The following is an 11,699-nucleotide window of genomic DNA, read 5'->3' as shown; positions in this document are numbered from 1 at the left end:
TTTCTCCATCAAGAGAGACATTGTACAATACAATTCTTTGTGTTCCTTCAAGACTAGCTAGTGCAACGAAGATGAAAGCTTCATGCACTAAGAAAAACACAACTTAAATTATCCCCGGTCTCAGACCCAAGACCTCACACACCTTCGAAGATGGTGAGAGCTAGCAGGGTATGAGAGTAGATTGAGAGGAAGAAGGAGTATCTTACGAGAAAGATGTACATCTCCTCACATAATCACTCATATTAGCATAGCTTAGCTTAGTAATTAGCTTGGTACAGGAGATGAGCATGCATTGAAGCTTGGCTCGTGGATTGATTTGCATCCACATGCCAAGAGTGTGTCGATGTAGGCTTCTATCTCACAAGCTTGGAGTAGGTGATGAGCTCACCATTAAAGCTTGGGAAGAGATAGTCTTCTCTTTCTTCACACATGAGATTGTGTGAGTGTGTGTGTGATAATGCCTTGCAAAAATCAGCCCCCTCTCTCTCTTGGGCGAGCCCTCTTGCTATTTGCTCTTGCTCAACCCTCATTGGCCCTCCCCAAGTCAAGCCAATGACTATTAAGCAACATAAGTGATAGCCTTCTGACATGTGTCCCACTTTCCCCTTTTGTGAGAGCTTTGGGTTAATTAATAATTCAATTAAACTCTCATTGGACCCCTTTGCCTCCTCGCCAATAGGAATCAGGCAAGCCATTGGGCTGTTGAATGCTCATTGGACCCCTTGGGAGACTGTCCAATAGTCTTCTAGGAGACTTAATTCTCATTGGTTCTTTTATTAAGTGTTTTTAAATTAATTAAACTAGATTTACTCTAGCCTAATTCTCATTGGTCCACCTCCAAGGCCATCCAATAGGAATTGGGCACACCTTGTGGGCATCTGGGCTAGGGAGCTGACATGTGTCCCTAATTCTTTTTGTGTAAAGGGAGCCTGTGTGTGTGTGTGTGTGACTTTCTCTCTCATCCCCTACTCCCAAGGCTCGCCCCCTCCTATGTAGGGATTTGAAAAGACTTTTTGGTCACACACAAAGCATCCAATTTCCCCTAGGGTTGACCTTTGGACACAACCTTTGAATTTTGGTACCTTAACATTTTGGAAGTCTTAATGGGTTGAACCTTAGGGTCTTTTTAGCCCATTGTTGCACATGGCTCTTTTGCAGATGGCCCCCCCTTTGGATCCCTATTTTCCCTCCTTTGGATCCCTATTGTGGCCGGTCTGCTAGCTTAACCAATATTCTAGCTTTTTCTCCCCTGGCACTTCCCCATATTAAATGATCAGTTTAACAGGAGAAAATCATTTAGGAGAATTAGATATTGATTATTATGACATTACCTCTCTCTTGAAATCATAGTCATCCTAGACTATGGTGTAGAGAAGATAAAGCATATTCATGAGTCCTTTCTTAGTGGGTAGAGGATCCCTATGTTACCCTACGACATCATTCCACAATGGATCACTAGTCCATTTGGTGCTTGAGAGCCTGAGGCTGCCACAAGCATGTCTGCACATTAGTCCTATCAGTCTTCCATAGTAGAGTGACAAGCTCTACTTGGTGTTTGGGAGACGTCGTCTCCACAAACTTGATCTAAGCATGCATACTACTTAATTTTTGTGCACAATAAAGAAAAAGAGAGTCTTATAAGACATAAAAAACTTTGTTCATTTTTAACATTTTGTACATTTGCTTACTCTTGGGAAGCATTGTAAGCATTGACAAGGTTTAGGTTATCCTTTAATTGTATGCCTTGCATCCATCTAGCATCTTCGAAAGGATAATTCTTAAAATTAATAAGATATCGTCAGATAGTCTTATCGCCTCTTAGTACCTTGTCTTCATGTCGAAGAATGGACTCGGGCTACAGCACCTCTTCTTGGTCCTCGATCTCCGGTGGGTCTTCACTTGGTTCTCGAGGTGGCTCTCCTTTGTAAGGCTTTAATAGGCTCACATGGAAAGCATTGTGTATGAGCCAATGATTGGGCAACTTGAGTTGATAGGCCATCTCATTGATTGGCTTAAGAATCTGGAAGGGACCATAGTACCTTTTTGCTAGTTTAGCATAGTACTTTTGGTGTCCCGTAGGATTCTTGCCCGTCATGTGCCTTAATCGAGCCTTGGGAAACTTTAATAAGACCCAATAATTTTCTTTAAAGGTTTGGGCTCTTTTGTGCTTGTCAGCAGAGAAGCCTTTTGCCTTTGCTATGAGATAGAGATAGTATCCTTAATCTTTTGAAAAGATTCCTGTAGGTCTCGGCTATACTCATTTGCAGCGAAGATCTTCCCATGTACCTTAAGTAGCAAGGGACTTTTTGATCTCCCCTCAATTACCTCGAAAGGTGCTTTTCTCGTGGAAGTATGTACAGTGTTATTGTAAGCATACTCCACTAAGGGAAAGTACTTCTCCCATTGGGATCTTTGATCTACTTCCGTTACATAGGCTTTTAGTAGATCGAGAATTGTTAGGTTAGCTATTTCACTTTGTCCATCCGTTTGTGGATGATAGGCCGAAGAGAAGTTTAGCCTTGTTCCTAAATTCTCAAAGAGACCCTTCCAGAAATTACTGGTCATTCTAGGATCTCTATCCGATACTATGGACATTGGCAAGCCATGGTACTTGAAAATTTGTGAAATGAAGAGGGTTGCCATTTGATGGGCTTTGATAGTCTTTTTGACAGGTATAAAATGAGCTTGTTTACTGAACCTGTCTACTATCGTCCATATTCCCGTATTCCCATGGATAGACTTAGGCAATCCAAAGATAAAATCCATGGATATGCTCTCCCATGGTGAATTAGGGATTGGCAAGGGTTGAAGCAATCCAAGTTGCTTCCCTCTATCAAATTTTGTCTTTTGGCATACCACACATTTAGAAACATACTCTTGTATGTTCACTTTCATGGTAGGCCAATAGAAATATGTTTCAATTCCCTTTAAGGTAGACTGAATCCCTCTATGCCCCTCATAAGGTGGATCATGAGATTCATACATTACTTTCTCACGTAGTGAGTTAGTAACGCATAGTCTATTGCCATAGAGAAGATAACCATCTTGTAAAGTAAATGGTTCTTCTTTCTTCCCTAATGCAAGGGCTGAAATCACATCTCTAAAATCGGGATCAATAGCGTACTCATCTATCATTGAAGATAGATCATTGTGAGTTGCTATGGAAACCGCATTCACTCTCGGCCGTCTTGAGAGTGCATCAGCTACCTGATTATGCTTGCCAGCAATGTGAGCAATATGAAAATGCAATTGCAAAAGGAAATTTGCCCACCTCATTTGTTTGTCGGAGAGCTTGGTCTGCGTCATGAAGTACTTAAGACTTTGGTGATCCGTTCACAGAATGAAAGGAGTCCCCAATAAATAGTGCTTCCAAGAGTCTAAGGCATGTAGAACTGCAAGGAGTTCCTTTTCATATATGCCTAGAGCTTGCTCAATAGGGTCGAGCCTTCGACTCTCATAGCCTATGGCGTGCCCTTCTTGGAGCAAAATAGCTCCAAGGCAATCACCACAAGCATCACTTTTGACCTCAAATGGTTTTGAGAGATCCGGTAGTGTAAGCACAGGTTGAGAGATAAGCTTTTCGAAAGCATTGTTCTCCTTAGCAGACCATGTTTACCTAACGTTTTTCTTTGTTAGATCATGTAATGGTCCCGCAATTTGTGAGAACTTTTCTATGAAGCGTCTATAGTATGCACACATACCTATAAAGCTTCTTAGTTCATGAAGATTCCTTGGTTTAGGCCATCCTTTTATTACCTCTAACTTTGATGCATCCATTTGGATGCCATCTTGAGAGATAATGTGACCTAAATACTAAACCTCTTGCAAGAAAAATTCACTTTTCTTTCGATTCACATAAAGTTTATTCTCCCTTAAAACTTGAAATATTACCTGGATGTGTTGCTTGTGTTCGTCTAATGAATTAGAGTAGATGATAATATCATCAAAGAACAATCCAGTGAAGGTTCAATGAGGCCTGAACAGCTTCTCCATCAAGCGATTGAATGTGGTTGGTGCATTGGTCAAGCCAAAAGGCATGACAATGTATTTGTAAAGACCAAATGTGGTGCAAAATGTGGTCTTTACAATGTCTTGATCAACTATCCTTATTTGATGATAGCCACTTTTTAGGTCAATCCTACTGAAGTAGGTCGATCCTTGTAGCTTATCAAATAGGTCTTCTACCCGTGGAACGGGAAACCTATTTTTGATAGTGATCCTATTTAGTGCTCTATAGTCGACACACATACGATATGTGCCGTCTTTCTTTTGCACTAATAGCACAGGTGAGCAAAATGGAGATGAGCTAGGCCTAACCATGCCCTTCTCAACTAACTCAGGCACTTGCCGCATAATCTCCTCTTGTTGAGCTTGAGAAACTCTATAAGGAGGTTTATTAGGCGGTGAACTTCCTAGAAGAAGTTCAATTGCATGGTCATCATTACCTCGTTTAGGAGGTAGCTCACAAGGGATGTCGTCAATAAAAACATCTTGAAACCCCTTGAGAAAATTGGATAACTCTAATTCCTTTTGGTTGCTTTTATTTTCTTTTGCTAAAGCATTAGGTTCATTTTGAGAATCTTTAACAAAAATCATGTACAGAGAAATAGAGCTCTTTATTGACTTGTTGAAAGCTGGTGTATGTACAATGGGGATAGTGTTACCCATTTCCTTAGCATCTATATACATGTCTTTTTCCCTGAACTTAAAGGAGATTCTCCTTTCAGGAAATTTAACATTGGCAGCCAGGCGGTCAAACCATGGTGCCCCTAGGATTACATCCTCATGCTTGAGAGGAGAGATAAAGAAGTCCTCTTTGTCCACATAGCTTTGAACATGAAGCCTCAATTTCCCGATTAAGGGAGTGACTGAAGCTTCTTGCTCCTTGAAAGCACTGTCTGCGGGTAGGACATCTCCCATCTCATAGGCTTGTATGCCTAGCTTGGTGGCCAACTCTATAGATATAAAATTGTGAGTAGAACCAGGGTCAAAGAGAATAAAAGCATCATGTTCTCTTACCTTTTCCCAAGCATGGCATAGAGGAGATCCTTTGTGGTGAGTTTGGTGAGTCTCCTCCTCTTGGATTTCAACCAAGGAAGCTCTAGGAGGATCTTGGTGGTTGTTCTTTTGGGGAGAAGCACGGTATGAATACCCTTGTTCGCTGCACTTGAAACACCGGTTATCCTTGCGATAACACTCAAGCTCTTCAAGAGAGAGTTTGTTCTTACCTTTCTAAAGTCCCTTCTCTTTAGCTTTGTTGGATTTTCCCTTAGGATACTTTTGGACATTGTCCTTCCTCTTAGGCTCGTTGGAACCCTTGTTTTTCGTGGGCTTATTATTTCTTTTAGCCCCCGTTTGGAAATTGATTCGAGAGGCCACCATAGTATGGTGTATTATTGCCGATATGGTACGTGGCCTTTGGGAGTTGACATACTCCGCCATTTCATCGGTTAAGCCCACACAAAATTGTTGATTTTTCTCTCCAAATATCCAACTTTTTGAAGACAGTGGCTTTGAGTTGTAGGTCCCAAAACTTGTCTACATATTTGTGGATGGATTCATAGGGAGAGAGCTTTAGGCTTCGCCATTCGGTGAGTACTTTATCTTTGGCATCGGTGGCTAAAAACTGCTTCATAATGGAAGCTCTTAAAGATTTCCATGTTCGTGGAGCTTCATCGTTGGCCCGTAGGCTAGACCACCATTGTCTGGAGGACTTCTGAAAGTGCATAGCTACATGGCATAGCTTAGAGGACTCCATGAAGCCCTCATCTCCAAACGACGCATCGAACTGTTGGATAAAGGCCAAGACTTTGTCCATAGCACCAAAGGTACCATCATAGGTAAGGAAAGAGATGCTCTTCCCTCCCTCTTTGAATTTCTTCAACTTGGACGACCTCTTCCATGCGGCATAGGATTTCCTATGGCCTCTTCTTTTTGATGGTTCAAAGGTTGCACCATCACTTTCTTCAGAAGGTGAAGAATTTGAAGAAGGTGGAGAAGAGGGTGACCTCTTTCTTGCCTTTTTCTTGTCTTGATCTTCGTTGTCTTCACCATCACTTTCATAAGAGGAAGAGGATGAAGAAGATGGAGAAGAGGGTGTCCTCTTTCTTGCCTTTTTCTTCTCTTGATTTTTATCATCCCTCTTTGAATTATGGCGTGGAGAAGAGTGTGATGGTCTTCTCCCCTTTGGTGGTGATGGAGAGCGTTTAGCCCGCTGTCTTCCTGGAGCCATCTCCGCCGAGGTGGCGGGAGACTCACTCTTTCTCGTTCCTTCAGTGGAGACTCTTGAGTTCTCCTTTGGGAAGGAGATGCATCATCAAGACGTAAATTCTTGAGCCCTTCATACGGATTCTCTTCTTCGTCCCGAATCGGAGAGAGACCTCTTTTGGTAGTCTCACAAGGAGGCTTCCTAGGTGTTCTCTCGTCATGGTGATGAGCTTGGAGAATCCCGTGAGCACGGAGCTGTCGTTGCACTTCACTTTGGAGAGATGGATTGCCCATGGCTTGTTGAAGCCTAGAAACAAGATAGTTAACAAGCATTGAAGCATCATTAGTAGCTTGCTCATGAGCAAAATCAAAGTTCTCAACATTAATTTCACTCTCTTTACTATTGTCAGCCATTCTAACAACTTTTAGGTGTAAAATTTTTAGGTGTACTTTGGCACTTCAAGCCCTAGTTGCTACTCCTCTTTACCCCTTTAGAAAAAGCACTCAAGCTAGTGTACCCGCAGCTCGAATACCATTAATTGCAAGGAATAGAAGAGAGGGTCTTTCGACACCAAAACAGCACCGGCTCCTGTCAAGCTTCTAATAGCTCAATAGTGGTTAAGCCATAGGCAAGCCCCGTAGGACTCCACTATTAAGACCATAGCTCTCGACTGTGATGCCCCGTTAACTGCACCAAGGCAAGCGCACTGCAAGGCTGAAAAATCCCTATTCTACTTACTCACAAGCAATTAATAATACCAACCATTTATATCTATCTTAAAGACCTCCCTTCTTGAGCAAGAAAAGAGAAACCTTGTTCTCTAATACCAATGTAACATTTAATGGCCTAGTAACTTGTGTGTAGCGGAAATTAGCATGAACATAGTGGGCATTTCATTAGAATAGATTCCTAATGAGAATTACAAGAGTGCTTGGGTGGAGAGAGCAACAAAAAGCATAACACCTAGTTAGATAGCATGAACAATACTTTCAAAAGAGAGAGAAATTAAGCTATTGACAACAATTGAGGACCGGATTTGCATGGAGCCGGTCCTCCCCTCCAAAAGGCTTTGTATTATGGTTTCTCCCATCAAGAGAGACATTGTACAATACAATTCTTTGTGTTCCTTCAAGACTAGCTAGTGCAATGAAGATGAAAGCTTCATGCACTAAGAAAAACACAACTTAAATTATCCCGGGTCTTAGACCCAAGACCTCACACACCTTCGAAGATGGTGAGAGCTAGAGTAGATTGAGAGGAAGAAGGAGTATCTTACGAGAAAGATGTACATCTCCTCACATAATCACTCATATTAGCATAGCTTAGCTTAGTAATTAGCTTGGTACAGGAGATGAGCATGCATTGAAGCTTGGCTCGTGGATTGATTTGCATCCACATGCCAAGAGTGTGTCGATGTAGGCTTCTATCTCACAAGCTTGGAGTAGGTGATGAGCTCACCATTAAAGCTTGGGAAGAGATAGTCTTCTCTTTCTTCACACATGAGATTGTGTGAGTGTGTGTGTGATAATGCCTTGCAAAAATCAGCCCCCTCTCTCTCTTGGGCGAGCCCTCTTGCTATTTGCTCTTGCTCAACCCTCATTGGCCCTCCCCAAGTCAAGCCAATGACTATTAAGCAGCATAAGTGATAGCCTTCTGACATGTGTCCCACTTTCCCCTTTTGTGAGAGCTTTGGGTTAATTAATAATTCAATTAAACTCTCATTGGACCCCTTTGCCTCCTCGCCAATAGGAATCAGGCAAGCCATTGGGCTGTTGAATGCTCATTGGACCCCTTGGGAGACTGTCCAATAGTCTTCTAGGAGACTTAATTCTCATTGGTTCTTTTATTAAGTGTTTTTAAATTAATTAAACTAGATTTACTCTAGCCTAATTCTCATTGGTCCACCTCCAAGGCCATCCAATAGGAATTGGGCACACCTTGTGGGCATCTGGGCTAGGGAGCTGACATGTGTCCCTAATTCTTTTTGTGTAAAGGGAGCCTGTGTGTGTGTGTGTGTGACTTTCTCTCTCATCCCCTACTCCCAAGGCTCGCCCCCTCCTATGTAGGGATTTGAAAAGACTTTTTGGTCACACACAAAGCATCCAATTTCCCCTAGGGTTGACCTTTGGACACAACCTTTGAATTTTGGTACCTTAACATTTTGGAAGTCTTAATGGGTTGAACCTTAGGGTCTTTTTAGCCCATTGTTGCACATGGCTCTTTTGCAGATGGCCCCCCCTTTGGATCCCTATTTTCCCTCCTTTGGATCCCTATTGTGGCCGGTCTGCTAGCTTAACCAATATTCTAGCTTTTTCTCCCCTGGCACTTCCCCATATTAAATGATCAGTTTAACAGGAGAAAATCATTTAGGAGAATTAGATATTGATTATTATGACACATTGTTGTTGCATGAGTCACTTTCAAGAAAAAACAGGGCTAGACAGCATGCAATTGAATAGGCTTCTGTTGTTGCAAAAAGAAAAGGTGGTAACATCAATGTAATCACTTCCCATGGTTCTTCAATGAGTGCAAAATCGCATGTTCCAAATGCTTCTGCTAGCACCACTTTCTCTAGAAATTCTAGTTAAAAGGACAAGAAAAAGATGTGTTTCCATTATTGCAAGGCTAATGATCACTTGATTACCAGTGTCCCAAGTTGAAGGCAAAAGAGGCCAAGAAGAAAGAGGCTCGTTCTGCTACAAGTGCAGTTATAGTAGAATATTATGGGAAAGGAGATTGTGATGCTGATGTAGATGCAAATAGGGCATTAGGTGCAAAATAGTGTACTTATGATGCTTCTATCCATGATGCATATATGTGACTTGCTATAGATTCACATGTGTGGTACTTTGATAGTGGTGCTACAAAGCACATTACCTCACATTGAACCTTGTTTACCTCTCTTGAGGCTATCCATCATGGGAATATAGTCAATTGTGCCAGCAATGCCTTTTATCCAATGAGAGAAGTCGGCAAACCCATTGGACTTGCCATCAAATTTTGATTTCCAAAGAACTAATGACCTCAGAGCCAACGGACTATACATGTTTTGGCCAGCTACACATATTTGTGCTAAATACGTTGTAAAAAGGGCTATATCCTTCGAATATCCTTCCAACTACACATACTTGTGCTAAATGAGTTGTAAAAGGGGCTATATCCTTCAAATATCCTTCCAACTTGTAAATGCCTAGCCATAGCCACTTAAAATTCTTAATTCAGCTTAAACATTAATTTACAGCCCCAAGTATAAAAGTGAATTTATGATGTGTGTGTGTGTGTGTGTGTGTGTGTGTGTGTGTGTGTGTGTGTGTGTGTGTGTGTGTGTGTGTGTGTGTGTGTGTGTGTGTGTGTGTGTGTGTGCGCGCGCACGCGCGCGTGCGCGTGTGCATGCGTGCGTGCGTGCGTGCGTGTGTGTGTGTGTGTGTGTCATGGTTTCTCAGGGATTCCACATATTTTAAAAAAATGTTATCTCATGCGTTCAAGAGGTCTTTAGAAAGCCCCTCCCACTTACATAGTTTTGTGAATAAAATGATCCTTTCTCCTTTATAAATTATTACTTTTTTTTCAAAATTTGAAAAACCCCCTCTACATATAAACCTATAAATTTTGTGATTAAATATATCCCATTGTATGAACTCATGTGATACACTTACAAAAGTTTGGGTGAAGCCCACAAGCATGGTTGTAGGTGTTTGATGTATACCATTGTCTAGTTAGAGGTCGATGTACCATATTGAATGATGTATGAGTACCGTCTGTTTGTTGTACATTATATTTACATATAAATTCATATAAAAGTGATCGTAATTTTAGCATTGTATGCCAAAATATTAGGCATTCACACATGATCTATTTTGGTTTATGTTCTAGCCATTTGTACTCACTATATGCCAACAACTATGACATATATATGCTATATATACATATATATATGTATAGAGTTGTCTATACATATATGCGCATATATATATTTGTAAATAGAATACATATATACATATATATATATATATATATATATATATATATATATATATATATATATATATATATATGTATGTGTGTGTGTGTGTCTATATATATATATATATATATATATATACATACATACATATACACACACCTCTAATTTCTCCTCACCTAGGGGAGGTTTCTAACTGGACAAATTGCCTGTGGACTCCCTCAACAGGTGTGGTTCTCTAAACTAAATAAACTTAGGTTCAGAATCCCCAAACTAAAATAAGCTTTAGGAATACTTAGAGCCGACGCAATCAATATAGTATGAAAAATACTGGTGGGAAAGATTTTCCAAAAAAGGATTTCTGCTCGGCACAACCTTTTCTCCTCTTTCAGGGGTTGGATTGGGTGTGATACCCTACTTGTGGGAGAAAGGCTATCTTCAATAAAAATGTGGCCATCTTTATCGCAATACCATTTTTAGCATGATAGGATGCGCATTCCACAAACCTGCATGTACATACGTTTCTTTCTGCGTTTTCTCTGGAATGAATGGCGCTGCATGGCGTGTGGACCCGAATGCAGCAAATAGAAGTGTGTAGTTGTGCACACTTGCTTCCCGACATCGATTACTTAAGGACGAGGTGAGTACGGTTGTTTCCCGGTTGTTGTACTCACTTAGTGCCTTGGGGTATTGTGAGAGAGAGCACTTTCTACTGAGTGAGGGTAGCGGTTCACTGTGAATCATGGAGAAAAGCAATGCCATTGTCGAGTTTGGCTCTGCTGAGGTTGGTGTTTATTTTATTTTGATTCTTAAGGGTTAACGTCTACTATGACGCGTTTGATAGCATGTTGTTATGCCTTATTGACCTTGGAAAAACGTTGAAAAGAATTGTTGTTGTACTGGTGTGGTTGGGCCGATGTGCAAATACCTGCATGAACATAAAAAATAACAAGGGATATTATCCCACTCTAAGATACACTATCTCATAGCCTTGCTTTTGTCATTTTACTCCAGGAATGTGTACATTGGTGATGAAACCTAGATTCAATGATGGAGCCTTGCTATTCTCGGTTATAGGCATATGTATATTGGCATAATATATTGGGGCTTTTTTCCTCTGTTGTATGCATTGGTTTGTACGCGAACTAGGAAACATGTAGCATCGGGATGGTTTAAATATTGGGGCTTTTTTCCTCTGTTGTACGCATTGGTTTGTACGCGAACTAGGAAACATGTAGCATCGGGATGGTTTAAATATTGGCAAAAATTATGGTATGATGCTTATACTCAAAAAATCTAGGTCATTAAATACTATGGGACTTCGTGTTAATAATTGCTATAAACAGTAGGTGTTGGACAGCAATTAGGATGAAAGTTCACCTCGTTGTTTTTATATATTGGATGGTTCTCTATACTCGTGCATTGACATATGTAGGATTGCATAAATTGGGGCATTTCTTCTATAATATGCATCCATATTGAACACAAGTGTGGAGCGTGTTGCAGCATGTTACTAGCAGTAAGAGTTAT

This window comes from Adiantum capillus-veneris, chromosome 10, assembly GCF_014529385.1.
Source record: "Adiantum capillus-veneris isolate H3 chromosome 10, ASM1452938v2, whole genome shotgun sequence".
Taxonomy (NCBI): Eukaryota; Viridiplantae; Streptophyta; class Polypodiopsida; order Polypodiales; family Pteridaceae; genus Adiantum; species Adiantum capillus-veneris.
Note: the sequence above shows the minus strand (reverse complement) of the source record.